The sequence below is a fragment of the Cricetulus griseus genome, chromosome 2 (assembly GCF_003668045.3).
Source record: "Cricetulus griseus strain 17A/GY chromosome 2, alternate assembly CriGri-PICRH-1.0, whole genome shotgun sequence".
NCBI lineage: Eukaryota > Metazoa > Chordata > Mammalia > Rodentia > Cricetidae > Cricetulus > Cricetulus griseus.
The window spans coordinates 339,302,036-339,322,084 of record NC_048595.1 but is presented as its reverse complement, the minus strand read 5'-3'; the positions used below and the strand labels follow the sequence as shown (position 1 = coordinate 339,322,084).

Sequence of the window (20,049 nt, the reverse complement as noted above, 5' to 3'; positions counted from 1 at the left end):
ATGCTGCTTTTCATTTTACCTCAGTGGGTAAACAAGACTTAAAAGGAAGATGCATCCCAGACATCTATCTACCTGGCCAGACATCAGACCCAGCCAGGGCAGGAGAGGGCAAGGGAAGCCTACAGGGAATAGGTGATTTTGGAGCCCCATCATCTGGGTACTCCTCAGGAGTCTTTTTTATTTTGTTTTGTTTTGGGTTTTCCAGACAGAGTTTCTCTGTGTAGCTTTGGGTATTCGGGAACTCTGTAGATCAGGCTGGACTAGAATTCACAGAGATCTCCTGCCTCTGTCTCCCCAGTGCTGGGATTAAAAGTATGTGCCACCACCACCACCACCACCACCACCACCAGGCTCCTTAGGAGTCACTCATGCCATTAGGCAAGCTGAGGCTTATGGGCCTCTCCTTGTGTCTCTTCATACTCCTCCCATGGGTTCAGCTGAGGACCAGCAATCATCAACTCTTAAGGATGGTCTGCTTAGGGGGTGTCCATGGGGGCACAATCTTGGCATGCATTCTCCAGCTCCCATACGGGTTCATCAAGTGTCTTTCTAACACCACATACTCCAGGACATCCTTAGGCACATCTTCCTGCCCATATATCAGCCGGCCAAACCGATCATGGTCAGTCTTGTACTTGAGGTCCCAGACCATGGCCGGAAAACGATGTTCAGTTGCCAAGGTATGAAGCTGGTCATGGTCTGAGTTGTTTAGACAAAGATGAGCTTCAATGAAAATATCCTTAGCTTCTTCAGGGAAGTCTTTCGTTTTAAAATTAGCATCAAATTCTTTTATCTTTCGAACTGCGAACTGTGATGCCACATTCTTTTTTGAATCCATCAGTTCTCTGTGTCAGTCCTTCCTCTGAGAGGGATGACATTTGAGCATCACCTTCAGGTGGAACATAGGGATCAAATACACCAGCTGTACAGGCCAGATGTTTAGGACACTCCAGCTTTTCCGGGGGAATAACCAATCCTGCTTTCCTGGCATATTCCAAAAAACTCCTCTGTTTTGTACTTGCGTTCACGAGAAAGGAATCTGAAACGGCTTTTTTTTTTTTACTGGAACTACAGCTGGGAATTGAGTCACCAGAATGGGCTGCCGAGACCACCATCCCAAAGCCCTGGCTAAGCAGGACAAGCCCCAAGGTATGGGGGCTGCCAATTTAAAAAAATCAAGTAAAAATCTCTTAGAAAAACCTTAGAATTTTCAAAAAATTGTAAGATTCTGTGGACCTTCAATTTTCTTTATTACTTGGTTACTTGGTTACTTTATTACTTTATTACTTGGTTACTTTATTACTTAGTGTGCCGAAGACACAACAGTGCCATTCTGAGCTTGACTGGGTACAGCAAGACCAGCATGCAACAGTTCCCTTCACAATTTGTAAGGTACCAACTACTTCTCTGATATGAGAGAGCAAAATGAGTTTTATGTGGTCCCTGGAAAGCATGGGTAGATAACCCAAATGAGTGGGCTAGCAGTTGCTTGTGAATTGATAGCATCTTAGTTACCAGAACCCAGAAATGTACCCTGAAAGTAAAAAATCTTTCACAGGAGCTGATGCCCACAGTTTCCCACCTGCACTTGAAAACATTTCCAGACCAAAAGCTTATCAGAAATCTAGTTTACAGTTGTTGAAAATTAATGAGGAAATGCATGTAAAGCATCTGGCACACAGTAATTGTTTAGTAAAAGTTATTGTCTAATTCATGAAGATACTAGCAGCCTACTTTAAATAATAACATCATAATTATCAATGGTTCAGGCCTGGTCCATCTGACTGACAGTTACTTCTTTTAATATTTATATGATGTGCCCTTATTTAAAGAGTAGGGAGTATGTGTAAGTATAAGATGCTGTGTATGGGTGGGTGGGTGTAACCCTACTTACAAGGTTTCTTGTTGGTGTTCCATTGCTACCACTCCAAAACTAGAGGGACTCTAATGTCCATGGCCCCTTCAAAAAATCTATCCTAATTCTGATTCTAGAACACTACTAGACTAGGTGCTGGGGTGACATGAAAAGCCCTTTCTTCCATCTTATGCTAAACATTATTACTGATCCTTAGAGTGCTATTGCTGGAATGACAGTCCCCAAAAATCCATCACTAATCTAAGCAATTCAGGATGCCAACCAGTGAATCACCTTCCTCACCCTCTAGTTATTCAAGGCTCGGCCACTAATTGCTTATGGTAAATATTTAACCTCACTTGTGCAAAATAAAGATATAAAATAGCCCCACTAGAATAAGTAGCTGTTTCTAAGTCCATTGTGGCAAATTACCACTTAGTGCAGAAGGTTATGTTAATTGTGTAGTGTCTACACAGGGATGCAGCCCTAACTGGAGTGTAAACATCTACCAACATTATCACATATTACAGTTCAGCTACTGAGAGCCCCAGCTGTCTGACACTCACTGTGCTAATGAAGGGATAAGATCTGCAATGATTCTGTGTTGAAAATGATGTTATAATCCTTCAGGTCAGATGTCTGACAGGCCGTGCTAAGCTGCAGATAAGAAGCCAGAAGAATCATGATGCTTTTGAATGTCCTAGGGAACAAATCCATTTCTTTGCCTTTCTATTGTAGAGGATGCATGACATCCCAGATTTAGGACTCCTTCCATCTTTAAAGCCTGTAGGGCTGGCTGGTCAAGTGTCTGTTACCTTCCACAATTCTAGCCCTGATTCTTCTTTTGATCCCTAATTCCTCCTTTAAGTATCCTTGTGATGAGTTTATCCTACCTGAATAATCCAAGATAATCTCCCAATTATAAGATGGGTTGATTAGAAATCTTAATTGCATCTGTAACCTAGTTTCCTGTTGCCATACACCTGCTCAGGCTATAATGGCTAGGACACAAGCTGTTATGATAAATGTAAATAGGTAAATAGAGTGCATTATTGATGTCCACAAAAGTTCTGTAGTAATTCCCCACCCCAGTTTGATAACATTCTGATGGGGAATGTACTATGTATGTTCATCTTATTAATTATTGAATAAACTACTTGTTTGGCCAATGAGACAGCAAGTTAGACGGGACTAGGAGTCAAAGAGGATTCTGGGAAATGTAGTAGAGAAGTGGTGACCCAGGCAGGAAGTGACATAGCAAGGAGACTCATATTTAAGCAAGGAAGAAAAGAGGAAGTGTCCTTTTCCCCTTTGCTTCCTCTAGCGGCTGGATGTGAGCCACCAGCAAGAGAAGGCGCCAGCGAAAAGCATCCTCTATAAGTCTTATAAAATATGTAGATTTATGATAATTAAAACTGAGCTAACAGATGAGAATCCTAGTCATTAGCCAAGCAGCTTTGTACTTAATATATCTCTATATTATTTTGTCCATCCATGCGGCGGACAGAACTTGGGCGGCTGGCAGAGACCACCCACTAGGCGGTAGGACTCGGGTGGATTTTGGCGGAAAAATTTATGGTAACAACAGTCTATCTTTTTATTTTTATTTTAATTATTGTTTATTAGTTCAAATTTGGAACAAGCTTGCTTTAAGTGTCAATCCCTTCTCCCTCTCCCACCCCATCCCCCAACTATCCCCTCAGACCCCACCCCCCAACACCCACCTGCCCCCACTCCATCCACCCTCCACTCCCCAAGCAGGGTAGGGCCCTCGACGGGGCTCCCCAAAGTCCACCACATCATCCTGGGCCGGGCCTAGGCCCTCCCCCATGTGTCCAGGCCTAGAGTGCATCCCTTCATGTGGGATGGGCTCTCAAAGTCCCTTCTTACACCAGGGAAAAATACTAATAATCCACTACCAGGGGCCCCCTAGAGTGTGGAAGCCTCCTAATTGACATCCATGTTCAGGGGTCTGGATCAGTCCTGTGTTGGCCTCCCAGACAGCAGTCTGGGGTCCATGTGCTCCCCCTTGTTCAGGCCAGCTGTTTCTGTGGGTTTCACCAGCCTGGTACTGATCTCTTCCATCTTCATTCCTCCCTCTCTGCAACTAGGTTCTAGAGTTCAGTTCAGTGTATATCTGTGGATATCTGCCTCTGCTTCCATCAGCCACTGGATGAGGGCTCTACAATGGCATAAAAAGTAGTCATCAGTCTCATTATAGGGGAAGGGGATTTAGGTTATCCTCTCCACCATTGCCTAATTCGTGCCCTCCTTGTAGATCTCTGGAAATCTCCCTAGTTCCAGATCTCGCCTCGGACCTATAATGGCTCCCTCTGATTTGATATCTCTCATCCTGCTCTCCTCTATTCTTCCCCCAGCTCAACATTTCTGCTCCTCCATTTCCTGCTGTCCCATCCTCTTCTCCTCTCATTCTGGCAGCTCCCTCTCCCCTACCCTCATTCTCCCAATTAGCTCATGAGATCTTGCTCCTTCCCATTCTCTGGGGTCCATGAATTTTTCCCTTAGAGTCCTTCTTGTTTCCTAGTTTCTTTGGTGAAGAGGATTGTAGGATGGTAATCTTTGCGCTGTGTCTAAAATTCATATATGAGTGAGTACATACCATGCTTGTCTTTTTGTGACTGGGTTACCACAGTCAGGATGATTTCTTCTAGTTCCCTCCATTTGCCTGCAAATTTCAAGATTCCATTGATTTTTTTCTGCTGAGCAGTACTCCATTGTCTAAATGTACCACATTTTCTGTATCCATTCTTCAGTTGAAGGGCATCTAGGTTGCATCCAGGTTCTGGCTATTACAAACAATGCTGCTATGAACATGGTTGAACATATGTCCTTGTTGTATGGACATGCATTATTTGGGTATATACCCAAGAAGGAATTCCTGGATCTTGAGGTAGACTGATTCCCATTTTTCTGAGCAACTGCTATACTGATTTCCAAAGTGGCCTTACAAGTTTGCACTCCAACCAGCAATGGAGGAGTGTTCCTTTTTCTCCACATCCTCTCCAGCATAGATTGTCATTGGTGTTTTTGATTTTAGCCATTTTGACAGGTGTGAGGTTGTATCTCAGAGTTGTTTTGAGCTGCATTTCTCTGATGGCCAAGGATTTTGAGCACTTTCTTATGTGTTTTTCACCCATTTCCGATTCCTCTGTTGAGAATTCTCTATTTAGTTCTGCACCCCACTTTTTAATTTTATTGTTTGGTGTTTTGGTGGCTAGCTTCTTGAGTTCATTGTATATTTTGGAAAACAGCCCTCTGTCAGATGTGGGGTTGGTGAAGATCTTTTCCCATTCTGTGGGCTGTCATTTTGTCTTACTGACTGTGTCCTTTGCCTTACAGAAGCTTCTCAGTTTCATGAGGTCCCATTTATTATTGAAGATCTCAATGTCTGTGCTACTGGTGTAATGTTCAGGAGGCAGTCTCCTGTGCCAATTCGTTCAAGGGTATCTCCCACTTTCTCTTCTAGAAGATTCAGTGTGGAGGGATTTATGTTGAGATCTTTTATCCATTTGCACTTTAGTTTTGTGCATCATGACAGATATGGATCTATCTGCAATCTTCTGTATGTCCAAATCCAGTTGTTGAAGATGCTATCTTTTTTCCATTGTATAGATTTAGCATCTTTATGAAACAAATAAATTGTTCCTAGGTGTGTGGGTTAATATCAGGGTTTTCAATTCCATTCCATTGGTCTATCTGTTTTTGTTTTTGTTTTTGTTTTTTTGCCAATACCAAGCTGTTTTCAGAAATATGGCTCTATAATAGAGCTTGAAGTCAGGGATGGTGATGCCTCCAGAAGATCCTTTATTGTACAGAGTTGTTATGGCTATCCTGGGTTTTTTCTTTTTCCATATAAAGTTGAGTGTTGTTCTTCCAAGGTCTGTGAAGAATTGTGTTAGGATTTTGATGGGGATTGTGTTGAATCTGTAGATTACTTTTGGCAAGATTGACATTTTTACTATGTTGATTCTACCTATCCAAGAGCATGGGAGATCTTCCCATTTTCCAGTATCTCCTTTAATTTCTTTCTTTAAAGATTCAAAGTTCTTACTGTACAGGTCTTTCACTTTTTTGGTTAGTGTTACCCCAAGATATTTTATGTTGCTTGTGGATATTGTGACGGGTGATGTTTCTCTGATTTCTTTCTCCACCAATGTGTCATTGGTGTATAGTAAGGCTACAGATTTTTTTTGAGTTAATAGTATCCAGCCACATTGCTGAAGGTGTTTATCAGCTGTAGGAGTTCCCTGGTAGAGTTTTTCAGGTCATTTATGTAGACTATCATATCATCTGCAAATAGTGAGAGTTTGACTTCTTCCTTTCCAATTTGTATCCCTTTGATCTCCTTTTCTTGTCTTATTGCTCTAGCTAGATCTTCAAGTACAATATTGAAGAGATATGGAGATAGTGGACAGCATTGTCTTGTTCCTGATTTTAGAAGAATCGCTTTGAGTTTCTCTCCATTTAGTTTGATGTTGGCTGTTGGTTTGGTGTATATTGCTTTTATCATGCTTAGATATGTTCCTGTTATTCCTGTTCTCTCCAAGATCTTTATCATGAAGGGGTGTTGGATTTTGTCAAAGGCTTTTTCAGCATCTAGTTAGATGATCATGTGGTCTTTCTTTTTCAGTTAATTTATGGTGGATTACATTGATGGATTTTCATATGTTGAACCATCCTTGCATCCCTGGGATGAAGCCTACTTGATCATAGTGGATGATTTTACTGATGTGTTCTTGGATTTGATTTGCCAGTATTTTGTTGAGTATTTTTGCATCGATGTTCATGAGGGATATTGGTCTGTATTTCTCTTTTTTAGTTGTATCTTTGTGTGGTTTGGGTATCAAAGTGATTGTAGCCTCGTAAAAAGAGTTTGGCAATGTTTCTTCTGCTTCTATTATGTGGAATACTTTGAGGATAATTTGTATTAGCTGTTCCTTGAATTTCTGGTAGAATTCTGCAGTGAAGCCTTCTGGCCCTGGGCTGTTTTTGGTTGGGAGGCTTTTGATGACTGTTTCAATTTCATTAGGGGTTATAGGTCGATTTAAGTTGCTTATCTGTTCTTGGTTTAATTTTGGTAAGTGATATCTATCCAGAAAATTATCCATTTCCTTTAGATTTTTGAATTTTGTGGAGTACAGGTTTTCAAAGTATGACCTGATGATTCTCTGGATTTCCTCAGTGTCTGTTGTTATACCCCCGTTTTTATTTGATTTTTGTTAATTAGAATGCTCTCTCTCTCTGCCTTTTGGTTAGTTTGGATAGAGGTTTGTCTATCTTGTTGATCTTCTCAAAGAACCAACTCTGTTACATTGATTCTTTGTAATGGTTTCCTAGGTTCTATTTTATTAATTTCAGCCAATTTGATTATTTCCTTGTGTCTAATCCTCCGTAGTGAGTTTGCTTCTTTTTGTTATAAAGCTTTCAATTGTTCTGTCAATTCTCTAGTGTGACTATTCTCCAGTTTCTTCATGTGGGCACTTAGTGCTATGAACTTTCCTCTTAGCACTGCTTTCAGAGTTTCCCATAAGTTTGAGTATGTTGTGTCTACATTCTCATTAAATTCTAGGAAGTCTTTAATTTCTTTTTTATTTCTTCCTCGACTCAGGAATGGTGCAATTGGGTGTTATTCAATTCCTTTGAGTTTGTAGGTTTTCTGCAATTTGTTTGCTGTTGAATTCTAATCTTAAAGCATGGTGGTCTGATAAGACTCAGGGGGTTATTTCAATTTTTTTGTATGTGTGGAGGTTTGTTATGTTGCCAAGTATGTGGTCAATTTTAGAGAAGGTTCCGTGTGCGGCTGAGAAGAAGGTATATTATTTTGTGTTTGGATGGAATCCCAATTGGGTCATAATTTCTGTTAGATCCTTTGTTTATTTGTTAAGTTTCTGTCTGGTGGTGCTGTCTAGTGATGCAAGAGGTGTGTTGAAGTCTCCTACTATAAGTGTGTGTGGTTTTATGTGTGGTTTGAGGTTTAGTAATGTTTCTTTTACAAATGTGGGTGCCTTCGTATTTGGGGCATAGATGTTTAGGATTGAGACTTCATCTTGATGGACTTTTCCTTTGATAATATGAAATGCCCTTCTTCATCTCTTTTGTTTGATTTTTAGTTTAAAGTCTAATTTGTTAGATATTAGGATTGCTACACCAGCTTGTTTCTTGGGTCCATTTGATTGGAAAATCTTTTCCCAACCCTTTACTCTGAGGTAATGCCTGTCTCTGAAGTTGAGGTGTGTTTCTTGTATACAGCAGAAGGATGGATTCTGTGTTTGTATCCACTCTGTTAACCTGTATCTTTTTATAGGCAAGTTAAGACCATTGACATTGAGGGATATTAATGTCCATTTATTGTTGGTTCTTGTTTGTTTTGGATTTATTGTTGGTGGTATCATTGTGTGTGTATTTCACCCTCCTGTTTCTTTTCGTGTTTGGTAAAATTGGATTATCTATTGCCTATGTTTTTGTGAGTGTAGTTATCTTCGTTAGGTTGGAGTGTATAGGCCATGACTTCAATGTCGCAGATATGGATGGTCTTGCCTCTCCTGGTAGTCTCCTCACTCAGTAGAGGTTGGGGGAGCAGAGGGGGAAGGGAGAGTGAGGTATTTCCAGACTCCATGGTCCTTCCTGTCCAGGTGGGTCCACCCTATGAAGGCGGGTTCACTCTCTATAGCTGCAGGCCCAGAGAGATCCTGGGGTGATGGGGATCTTGGGCAGGAGTAGGGCTCAGGAGAGGTCAGGGAGGTGGCAGGGGAAGGAAGAGTCAATAACATTCTATCTTACAAAAATAAAAGTGTTCCTCCTGCTCAAATCTGTTTCTGTGTTGTGTGTATATGCTTTCAGGGCCAATGGGTCTGCATTGGACAACCAACAAAGGGCCTCACTCCTGAAAGAGGCTAAATCTCCTTCTCCACAAAGTTATTAGTTGCCTGTAGTTCTTGTTCCAGGGGTAGAACCCCATGAAATTTTTCTCCTTCCACATTAGTATGTCCATTGATATTGGCCATTGTTTTGGTCTTGTTTAGGAGAGTTTTTTGTTGTTGATTGATTTTTTACTCTTTGACTCTTTGCTGTTTGTGGGGCCCACCACTCAGCTCCCTGGTAAATACACAGAGGCTTAGCCTTACTTACAAATGCCCGGCCTTAGCTTGGCTTGTGCCTTGCCAGCTTTTCTTAACTTAAATTATCCAGTATGTCTTTTGCCTATGGGCTTTTACCTTTCTCTATTTCTGTGTATCTTTCTTTACTTCTTACTTTGTGGCTGGCTGAGTAGCTGGCTGGCTGGCCCCTTAAGTGTTCCTCCTTCCTCTTGCTCCTAGATATTTCCTTCCAGATTTCTGCTATTTATTTTCTCTGCCTGCCAGCCCTGTCTCTCCTTTCTCCTGTCTTGCTATTGGCCATTCAACCCTTTATTAGATCAATCAAGTGTTTTAGACAGGCAAAGTAACACAGCTTCACAGAGTTAAACAAATGCAATGTATCTTTGCATCATTAAAACAAATGTTCCACAGCATAGCCAAATGTAACACATCTTAAAATAACATTGTACAACAGATTTATTTTCACAGAGTACTTCCCGGTATTCTGAATCTTACAATCTTTCTGTCCCCTCTTCTGTGATGTTCCCTGGTTCATAGATACAGAAGGTATTCTGAATCTTACAATCTTTCTGTCCCCTCTTCTGTGATGTTCCCTGGTTCATAGATACAGAAGCTGTGCTATAGATGTCTCTGTTGGGGCATGGCTTTCCTTGATCTGTTATCTCTGCATTGTGTGCAGTTGTAGTTTTCTATGATGGCCTCCATTTGCTATAAAAAGAGACTTCTTGGATGAAGGGTATTTGTGTATGGGTGTGTGTGTGCATGTGTTTTGTGTGTGTGTGTGTGTGTGTGTGTGTGTGTGTGTGTGTGTGTGTGTGTGTTGACTGTATGTAACAATAATAAAGAAAAAGAAGCTATCAACTTAGTGGTGGGTGGAAGACATTAACAGGAAGGTACCTGGGAGGGACTAGAGGAAGAAAAGGAGGAGGTGGAGAGTAATATAATTCTATTAAAACATTCCATTTAAAAACATATTTTTAAATGATGCTTACTATCTTTATCTGAAATAAAAGTTTTTTTAATTACTTTGGTACTTGTGAGGTGTGTTCTACGACATGTCATGAGGACTTTGAATCAGCCTCTATGAGCATATGCCTTTCTGGAATCAAATACCAGCTCCACCCTTACCCTGTTTAGCATATGTCTCAGTTAATTCCTTTGCAGAATGAGGATGAAGTTAGTGCCTGCATCATAGACTTGGTGTTAGGCTGACCTGAGTTACTAAGCACTTACACATGACAGAACATGGCAAGCAGCCAGTACATGCTGCCTGGTTTGACCTGATTCACATCCACATGTAAATAGCTCTAGAAGTGTCTCTCCCAAGGCAGAATGCCCATTTCCAAAATAACATTTCGTTCTGTCTTCAGAGACTTAAGAAAATTTTCACAAATTATTTTCTAATCCATCCTATCACACTATTTTATTAACAAACCAAAAGATGACATCAGGCTGCCTGACTCAATTCCAGAAGCCTACAGAGCCCACTGGTTTCCTGCTGCATCATATGGATTGAGCTTTATGATCTCTGCTTTCAAACAAATGGCCACTCATCAAACAAAGCTGGAACATACGAAAACAAATTTAACAACAACAATTCATTCACACATCACTAAATAAAATGGACCTCAAAAGCAAAGGGAAGAATTCCTTTTTTTTAGTCAGTTCTGCATTCTCATTCCTAACTCCAAGGAAGCTGCACATGATGCTGTCACTAGGGACACCTTCTCTACAATTACCAATCACATAATTACCAATCTACATCATTGTATCTCTGTAAACTATTCCTCTGCTACCCATGGATTGCTTCTAGGAACTATCTTTTCAAAGATATCTAACTCATCTCTGTAGTTTTATTTTTATTGAAGGATTATCCAATACCTAAACCAAAAAAATAAATAAATAATCATGGGCACTCATGGTATCCTGCATTAACAACTAAGCATCAAAAATAAAAATAATCACAGTGAAAACCACTTGCATTTTTACTATGATAAATAGCTTGGTAACTGGCCATCCTCCTTCCTAATTACTGCTAAATTGGAATCAGGAGATCTATCTCTATTGATTCTTTCAAGTATTTTGGCAGTGAATCCAACATGTAATTCAAAGCACTTATAAAACCTGACAATACCCAAATGTCAACTCCATGGAAAGGGCATGCAAAACCAAGGGGCTGTGCTTTATCATAATCATCCAATGAAATTAAATTTCATATTATCAAATACAATGATTTGTCTTCATGTAGTAAACTGTATAATTAATGAAGAAAGTGAATGCAAATTTTGCAAACTAAATATACAATATGATTAAATCCAGTCTGTGGACACTCAATCCCTTTTCTCAAATCTTTCAGAATATGAGGACTCTCCTATTTTGTCTTTTATGAGTCAAATGAAATTCATTTAGTGTAAAAATATAGCCATATTATGACACAAAAGGTTTCATTTTACACATTGGTCCCTTTTGGAAATATCAAAGCTAAAAATCATATTAGTCATCACTTATATCAGGTTAGAAATAAAATAATCATTCTCTTTGGCACTAAACTTGTGTGATACTTCTGCTGTATTTCAAAAAGCAATGATTTACCCAAGAAGCATAGATTCTCAACCCAATTGGGCACACAACAAAATCTTCATTTTAAGTGGCTTTTTTATTTTTATTTTATTTTATTTTATTAGTTCAAATTAGGAACAAGCTTGCTTCAGATGTCAATCCCGTCTACCCTTCCCTCCCCTCCCGCCCAACATCCCACCTGCCCTTAGCCATCCCTCCTCCACTCCCCAGGCAGGGTAAGGCCCTCAAAGGGGGCTCGAAGTGGCTTTTTTTAAAGTGGCTTTTATTTTACCTGGTTACAGTGAGTGTTTGGGTTTTTTTTTAATATGAAGAGCATCCAAGTTGTTCATTACTTTGAGGAATAGTCATTGCCTCCAAATAAGAGCTAATCACTGTTTTAGAAACTAGGGACACATGGGTAAAAGCCAGAGATGTACTGCAGTTATTGTTTCAAGCTTCTTTTTGCAATGCACAGCAGTTGGTGTAGACACACAAATTGTCAAAGTGCTAAGAGTAAGAGGCTGAGTGCTCTAGACCAACCCCCACACATGACAAGTCTCAGGGAGCATCTCAAAAAGGAGGCAGAAAGAATGTAAAGTGGGGATGGGGAGAGGTGGTAGGAAATGAGATTTTTCTGGACATGACATGGCTATCACACTCTTTGAACTCACAGCAGCTGTCATTACCTGCACAAGAGCAGCATAAGATCAAGCCAATCCAAACTTTCAGCAGAGATAGGGCAATAACTTCCAGGCTCCCTCCCTTACTGAGGAGCCATTGAGAGCTGATAATTGCTGGGGAAAGAACATTCATTCTTCTTTGAGGATGTGGTCACTGGCAGGTTCCCCATTCTCGAGTCAATAGGCCCACTCCCATACACTTATGGGCAGCACTAATTGGATATAGCCAGTTATAAAAATATGGAAACCAAAGGACATGATGTTGGGATGAGGTCATGTTGTAAAGTGAGAGGAGGATCTGGAGGAGGGAAATGGGAATGGATATGATCATGTTTTATTTTATGCATGTATAAAATTCTCGAAAATAAAGGAAAATGTAATTGAAAAAGGAAGTTCATCCTTCAAAAGAGCCAACATAGCTACTCAGAAAAGAAGGAAAGAGGGCCAAATCCAAGCAGTGTAATTAAAGCAACAAACATTATTTGGAGACAGGGTATCATGTACCTCCAGTCAACCTCAAAATTTGTGTGTAGCTGAGGATGATCTTCAACATCTGATCCCCCTGCCTCCACCACCAGAATTCTCGGATTATCGGCATGCACCAATGTGCCTGATATCAACCAATTATTATTTTTAACAAGCAAATCAAAAAAAGGATGGTTTTGAGATCTTGTGTTAAAAAAATACTGGATGTTAATAAATTGTTGAAAAGAATCAAAGATACAAAACCACAATAAGAAAGGTTGAAGAAGAAATTTTTTAAAAAATCAGCAAATGCAATAAATAAAACAGGAGTACTGGGCACAAAATAGATAGCCCAGACAAGAAACTGCCAGAAACTTAGAGAAGTAAATCTGACAGTTTTGAGAGCATTGATCTCATCTGACATTGTTTATAAAAAGGAAAAGCATCATGAACTTGAGACTGTTCCCTCCTCCTTTTCCAATCAGTGGTAACATCCTTTTGACGATGAGACTTTAAACAATTAGGAAAACATTCTGGTTTCCAGCTAATGGACTTAATAGTGATTGCCATTTCAGGAAAAGCACTTCATTGGCTTGTAGGCATGCCAAAGGTAGAAGAGAGGGGAGCTGAAAAAGCATAAACTGTACTGAAGGCCTGTGCAGCTGGCTTTCCGTCACTGAGTAACATCCTTCCTCTAATACTCCCTGAAACACTTGAGACTGCATTCATTCAGAAAGAGAACGTGCTGGCCAGAGAACAACTGTTGTCTCAACACCAGCATCGGAGAGCTCAGTACTGTATTTACTGTGCTGATGCCAAGCATTCATGGGTAATGAGTAAGCACTCCTTGAAAAAATTCGCATATATTAGAGGTTCAAACATGTAGAGACTTGTTCTCTCATTAATAAGCCAGATTTGACCTTTCACAGATTTTTCTCCTGCTCAGTGCCCTAGCACTCTGAGTTTATTCTACACCCTTGTCTTCACTCAAGAGCAAAGCAGGGTGGAGAAAGGACTATGACCCTGGGCCAGTAACCCTTTGCCACAGATCTCTTGAGTCACTAATTGGTCATTTGGGGATCTTGCTTTTCCAGAATTCTCCCTCACATTTGCCCTTTACCAATGCTTTAACTTTTAAATAGACTGAAATATGTTATTGTTTTATGTTAAGCATATTTCAACTCACCTGCAGATGTCATCATCTCAAAATTTGCTATGGATACTGGCATTAATACAAAATAGAAAAAAATGATAACTAAGCTAGATTTTATGTATGGATTATAAATAATTAGCCTAGAACAAACAATGAATTTTTATTACTGCTAAATTAACTTATGTTTAGTTTTCTTAAGATAATATCCAAATGTCTTCATTATTAATATCATTAGATTAAGCCATCTTATATTTGATTGAATTATTTCTTAGTATTTATTTTGTTTATTTTATGTGTATGGATATTTCCCCTGTGTGCATATCTGTGTACCACATGTGTGCAGTGTCTGGGGAGGCCAAAAGATTCCCTGAAACAGGAGTTATAGATGGTTGTAACTCACCATGTAAGTGAGGGGAATAGAACCCATGTCTTCTGGATGAGCAGTCAGTGCTCTTAACCATTGAGGCATCTCTCCAGCCTCTAAACTGTTATTTTAATTGCTGTGTAGGAGCTTCTATGTAAAACTGAAAGCTATGGGAAGGAAACAATAATATAGTCCTGTGGGTTCTTCTCTGGTGCTGTAACTGAGTACCCAAGGTCAGGTAACATGTAAAGAAAATAAATATACTTCCAACAATTCTGGAAACATTGTGTCAGTGTCTACTGAGGGTGCTCTTGCTGTGTCAGAACATGCCAGAGAACCACATGAGAAGACATCACATGTACTAACCAATGTGTCCTCTCCTCATCATCACCCTCTTCCTCCTCATGGTCCTCTACTTCATCATCCTCATCATCCCTTTTTTCTTCTGCTGCTTTCACTTCTCCCTCCACTTCTATTCCTCCTCCTTAGCATTCTTCTTCATCTATTGATTACATCCTGGGACCTCACCTTGTCTGATCTGAATTATCCTCAAAATGCTTTACCTTCAAATGTCATTAATATATAACTTTGGGAATTAAATCAACTTAAATTTTGGAAGGGAAAAACTCAGACTATTGAAGGTCTTATTAGAATAATGTATAAATTATAAAAGGTTTTAAGCAAAAGTTTCAGAAATCCTAACAGAATTAAAACACAGAGATCACACTTAACAAAAGACTAAATAGAATCCAGCCCAGAACTGAGTTAATAACTCAGTGGCACCATGGAGGAAATGGACTTACTCAAATTTCTAGCTCAGCCATCCTTGGTGTTCTTCCAATGTTCTTCATCAAGGTCAATGACAGTTATCAAAGGTCCAAATACGAGTTCCTCTTACAACTGTAGAAATTTTCCAATCTTATAAGTGTACTTCATTCCACAGTTGTATCACATGGCCAGTCTCAGAGAAGTCATTAGTAAGAAACAACGATTGCCACAACCTTTTACACCGAATATAATGTACACAGATATCTTGAGTCACTAATTGGTCATTATTTACTTTTCTATTGCTGTTATAATACAACACGACCAAGACAATTTATAGAAAGAAGGGTTTATTTGGGCTTATGGATCCATATTATTGGGAGTCCATAATGGCAGGGAAAAGATGGCAGCAGGTGACAGACATGGCAGCTGGAGCTGGGAGCTGAGAGCTGAGATGTGAGAGCTGAGAGCCCACATCCCAAACCACAAGTTGGAAACAGAGAGAAGCGGGCCAGGATATGGCTTTGAAACCTCAAAGCTAACCCCCAATGACACACATACTCCAGCAAGGCCACACCTCCTAAAGCTACCCAAACATTGCCACCAACTGGACAAGTATTCAGATATCTGCACCTATTAGGGACAGCCTCATAAAACCACCACACATCCTGAAGCAGATTTAGCTGGCATGTATAAAAGGCACATAACAGAGTTTCCCACCAGTATGTATGGCTATTTTAAAGTCAAAATATAACTCAATTTTGCAACTACAGTCAAAGGGAACAAGAAAAGATGATTTGGGATTCCAGAATTTTCATGCCCCTATGAAATTATTATAAGTTACCAGGTCTTCTGATTTTTTGAGAAACACAATATCTAATGACAACAATAAGAAATGAGTGCCACTGTCCATTGTCCTCAGCAATGGGAAAAAAAGAAAAAAAGCCAGTTCATCCTACATGATACAATGTTGGGACATAAAAGAATCTTTAAGGCATGAGGGCTAAAGGGAGGAACTTAGGTCATCAAGGTGCACACTTGGAGTCGATTCCGGTACTTAACCCACTTCTCATCTTTCTCCCTTTTCTTCCTGGTGGTCATGAGCCAAATCTTTCATCTATGAGGTACCATGGAGCTGTAGAAACAATGCAGCAGGACCAAAAGACTATAAGCCAAAATAATCCCTTTCTCCTCATACATTATTTATCTTTGTATTTTGTCACAGTGATGGAAGTTTACAGAAATGGTTTAGAACCACAAATACACACACAAAAAAAAAATCTAAAGTGGTAAGTCCATTTTAACAAAGTATCTCAAATGTTTTCTTCTATTAACTTCCCATCAGCCTGATCCAGCAAAGTCAATGGACAAAATATTTCTTCCATCTATTTCATGTCTTACTAGAACAATTCTGTGAAGCTTGTAAGAACTTTAAAATAAAGGCTGGAGAGATGGTTCAGTGGTTAAGAGCATATATTATTCTAGCAGAGAACCCAAGTTTGATTCCCAGATCCCAAACTCCTGTAACTCCAGCTCCAAGTGAATGACAGCCTTATGTCATTCTCATATGCAGGCAAACATATAAATAAATAATATTTTTAAAGAACCTTGAAAATAAAGCCCAGAGCACATCTCCAAGTTGCTAGCCAAAACACTCAGGTACAATGCCTACATTCCTGCTAGAATTGTATGATCTTTTGGACACAGTAGAGAAGGCATCATATTTAAAATATGGAGAAGGGATCATATTTCTGTGTGGAGCAATGGTCTCTCCTAAGATGACATATACTGCAAATTGATTCAAAACTACCACAGAGCATCATTCTAGCAATTCAGCCAGTCACTTAAGCTTTTCAGATTTATGGCTGGTATTCACTAATAGAAGAGAAAACAAAACATAAAATTGAACCTACAATAAGTTATATGGTGGAGGAGAAATCAATACTATCTGTTCATGATTGATTGACCATCCCATCATTTCTTGTATTCTCAGAAGTTCCACACTGCATGACACCAAATGGTACCCTTCATGTAGCAGAGAGCTGACACCAGCAAATCCATGAAGCTCATGCCTTCATCGTCAGCCTGACAGAGGTGACACTGTGGAAACTTCTTAAACTCTATGAGCCTCAGTTTCCATGAGTGCAGAAAACAAGGCATCTGAGCAGGACAGCCTGTGCTCTCAAAACCAGTGTATAGAACTGAGAAATCAATGTACCACTAAATGCCAGCCTTTTGTTATCTTTTTATATTTTTTCTAAATAGATATATTGTGTTATGTGCATATGATGTATATGGCATAGAACTTTTATTTGTGACATGAGAACAATGATCAAAAATCATACTGCAAACAATAGCAAGAAACTCATGCTACAAGAATGAAATGGGATTAAGTCAGATAAGACAAGAGATTTGTCATCATGCTAATGAAAGGGTTTTGCTCTCCTTGGGAACATGTTAAATGCATGGAGGCTTTGTAAATGGGCATTGGAGACACAAAACCAGAGTTCATCTGGTGTACTTTCACAAGACTACCATTTTTTCCAAGATGGTGTTTGTTTTTGTTTCTAAATTCAGATTGTGAACTTCTCATGTTATATGAGGCCAGCCACACAGCAAGCCATAGAGTAAGAAGGAAAGAAAAGATATAGAGAATGGTAAAAGCCCAGAGACAAAATGTAGATGGGCTAATTTAAGCTAAGAAAAAGTGGTTAAAAAAAATAAGTCAAGCTAAGAAAGAATCTATAAGAAAGAATAAGTAAGTCTCTGTGTATTTACTTGGGAGCTGGGCAGCAGGCCCCCAAAGAGCAAAGAAAACAACAACAACAACAAAAGAGGTAACAACAACTACTACAGTTCTCCTCTTCCCTCCCCTTTCCCCTCTTCCCTCCCTTTCCCCCTTTCTCTCTTCCTCCCTTCTTCCCTCCTCCTGTTACTGATGGGCAAGATCCCTGTCAAATATTTCCAGGTTCCTAGCCTCTTAGTAAAAGAATAGAATAAAGGTTCACAGAGAATACACAAATAGTAAGTTAACTTTATTTAAAGCAAAAGGAAAAAACAGCAATGAAGGTGACAGCTAGACATGTGAGTGAGGGCTCTCAAGGGCCCTAGACACATGAGTGAGGGTACTCAAGGGCCCTAGACACATGAGTGAGGGCACTCAAGGGCCCTAGACACATGAGTGAGGGCACTCAAGGGCCCTAGACACATGAGTGAGGGCACTCAAGGGCCCTAGACACATGAGTGATGGTGCTCAAGGGGCTCAGATTATTGCCTAGGTTTTCTTTCTTTAAAAAGACAGTTTGATTACTAGGGCTGTAGTAGTTTGGGTAATTGTCCATATTGATTGACAAAATAAAGTTATATAACTTCTTTTCTATTGGGCATGCCCTTTCTCCATTGATGCATCTAATTTTAGCCATGTGTACACACAGTCATGCATTGACTTAATAGGCTGTCTGCCCTAAAAGTTCACTTTGGAGACACAGCTTACTTTATTGAACATGCACTCAAAGCTAGTTCAGACCAAATCAACCTCTCTACCTGAACATAACTAGGGCAAAATTGAATGTAAGCAAATTTTGATGGTTGTTAAGGGGAGGAGAAGCCTTTTCCAACTGTTCAGAAAAGAGGTATGCATTCTGATCAAGTCAGGTGAGGGTGCTATGCTGCTGACAGCATGCAAATACATTGTTCAGAAAGGATGAGCATGCATAGTATGTGTGGACAAGGTTTTCAGGCTGCCAAGTGCATTATTTAAAGAGTAGTGTATGCACAGCCCAAGTCAAATGTAAACTCATGCTGATAAAGTTCCCATATGCTTGTCTGTCTCACTGTGTTAGCCTCCCAAATGCTGGGAATACTGGCATGTGCCACTATACCTTGTTCTGTTTATCTCTCTTATTCTACAACTTTCTATCTTGACTCTAGATTCTATTTCTTTTAACACACACACACACACACACACACACACACACACACACACACACACACACACACAGAGCCTTGATCTAATGGCTAATGAGCCATGAGGCCCAGAAGCCAGATCATAGTAAATACAAGAGTTTCATAGTAATTAGTGACTATGTCTCTGAAGTCAAAACACCCCAGTACTCTTACGTGTATAACATTCTTGTTACCAGAGGGATGATAACTCTGGTATTGTGCCAGTCCACACAACCCTGGGTTCTGCCCAACACTACATTGAATTTCCTTCTCTGTTTTCTAATTTTCAACCTTTCCATCACTCTTCTCAAAACTGACAGGTTTTCTCTAAGCAGTTATTTCATTTTTTACTACATGAAAGTTTGGAACAGATAGATAGATAGATAGATAGATAGATAGATAGATAGATAGATAGATAGAAGATAATTTGTCCCTCATTGATCTCAATTCAAGTTTTTCCTAGATGTGCACCACCTAGACAACAAGACAACTGCCTTCAGAACAGATAGGTGCCCCAAACCACCATTTACAAGAATTTGTGCGTAAGTTATTGTACGTATTATGTGAGAGTCCTAGAAGTTCTATTTAGAATGGGTATCACTGCTCAACCATGTTTGTAGAGCTCTTCACGATTTCCCTCTCCTTGTCACGCCCACTCAAATTTGTGACATGTTCAAGCAAATTGCAGAATTCAAAGACATGTTTGCAGTGTATCTGTGACGATGTAAATTATCCCCTCTGACAACTCATCTTTTTCCTGTGAAGTATTGGAGCAAGGATGTTTCTGGAGTCTCAGTAGCTACACCCTACTTGTTCATATTTTTCCAGTGAGATAGAAAGTGAACAAGAGGAAATGAAAGTTTCTCCTTTTAGAGAAAACAAGAATAGGGTGGTGTCAACAGATTAAAGCTATTCAGACAAATCTAAATACAGTGGTGGTGTTTCAGATGCTACTGGAAGGGACAAATCAGAGATGCTCTTTCTCACACAAATGTCTCTGAGCTCCTGCCTCTGTGGGTCCGAGAAGAGACTTCAAACTCACTCCAAAACCTGAGCTAAGAGCCTCTTGTGGGACAATACCCCAGTTATGGAGAAGGAGGAATAAAGTAGCCATGTCTCTAAGAGCCTCCTAGTTTGGAAATAGA

At 39.8% G+C, this 20,049-nt stretch overlaps 1 pseudogene; it reads right to left on the bottom strand.

The window, feature by feature from the left end:
* Positions 1-374: 374 nt before the first annotated feature.
* On the bottom strand, positions 375-13,876 carry LOC100771520 (annotated as a pseudogene).
* Between the last annotated feature and the right edge of the window lie 6,173 nt (positions 13,877-20,049).